This window comes from Bufo gargarizans, chromosome 2 (genome assembly GCF_014858855.1).
Source record: "Bufo gargarizans isolate SCDJY-AF-19 chromosome 2, ASM1485885v1, whole genome shotgun sequence".
NCBI lineage: Eukaryota > Metazoa > Chordata > Amphibia > Anura > Bufonidae > Bufo > Bufo gargarizans.
Window position 1 is genome coordinate 202,780,421 of NC_058081.1, and position 1,613 is coordinate 202,782,033.

Sequence of the window (1,613 nt, forward strand, 5' to 3'; positions counted from 1 at the left end):
TACTTTTTCCAGCTTCTTCTTGCTACTTGTTCCAACTTTTTGGGGATTTGTTGACACCGTGAAAATTTAAATCAACGTATTTTTCCTTTAAAATGATACATTTACTCGGATTAAACGTTTGATCTGTCATCTACGTTCTATTACAAATAAAATATTGACATTTGCCATCTCCAGATCATTGCATTCAGTTTTTATTCACAATTTGTTTAGTGTCCCAACTTTTTTGGAATCCGGTTTGTATTTCCAGGGGGACTATTTCTGCAGTATAGTATTGTGGGTGGCAGGAAAGGGTGTTCAGAAGATGTGAAGATGATGGAAATGTGGGAAACTAATGTCTGTTTGTCAATCTCTGCAGAGACGGGAGATGGCAGAAAAATCATCATAGCGGTCTGGTCTGAATGGAGAAGATAAAGAAAGAGAACGTCTACAACAAAGGTGACATCACTGGATGTAAGAGGTATGAGGTGCTATGTAGGAGAGGAGATGCTTTGGCTCCTCCCCCTGCCATCTGCAGAAGGAGGATTCAGAGCTGGATGAGGACGATAAAAGGGGGGCAGCAGACTACGGGCGGGTGGCAGATGGTGGCAGAAACCACAGGCCTTGAGCAGGATCAGGGGAGGGAGGAAAGCGGAGGAGCTTCCTGGCTGTAGCCTGCTGTTTATTGTATGATGTGAAACAGGCAGTGCAGCCAGGACAGGCCTCCCCCTCTCTCCGTATGATGTGTAGAGACAGGCCGCAACTATAGAATGTCAGCGGTACAGTGTTTGTTGGGAGTGGCCTATTATATGTAGGAGGGGCTTTAATAATGGGCGGGGCTAAAATGGGCCACTTGACTGGATTTGCCCCCCAGGACTAAGGCTGCCAGCCCTCCCCTGTACAAGGCACTTATTATTGTATTGTTATTATCCATATTGCCTCCTTTGGTGGCTTGATTAACTTTTCCATCACATTATACACTGCTCATTTCCATGGTTACAACTACCCTGCAATCCATCAGAAGTGGCCGTGCTTGCACACTATAGAAAAAGTGCCAGCCTTTCTGATGTCCGGGATCGTGGAAGTGTTCATAGGCCAGCGCCTTTTCCTATATTGTGAAAGCACGACCACCTCTGCTGGATTGCAGGGAGGTCATAACCAAGGCAAACGAGCAGTGTATAATGTGACGGAAAAATGAATCAAGCCAACAAAGGAGACAATATGGACAATTACAATACATTAGTAAGTGCCTTGTATTAACTTTCTCAACATGATAAATGCCATTTACTGAAGTGCAACAAACCCATTAACAGATTAGATGAAGAAATCAGTTTTGAAGTAGCCCGTGTTACTGTAATTTGTCACACAATGATCAATTTGATGCAAGGTCTGTCTTAAGATGTTACTCTACTTTCTATGTCACCCTTTGCGGAAGTAAGATTACATCCATTTTTTGTGACTTTTTAAATGATAAATTTAGCTTAAATTAGCTCTAAATCTAACAACGCCCACATTCCCTCCCATTTTTCAAAACCAGGGTGAGTGGTGTAGAAATTATTACACAATATTAATAATAAGCTCAAAAAGACTCAAAGCCCTATTTTGTGACTTTTGAAGCCAGAATTCTGGTGTACAGG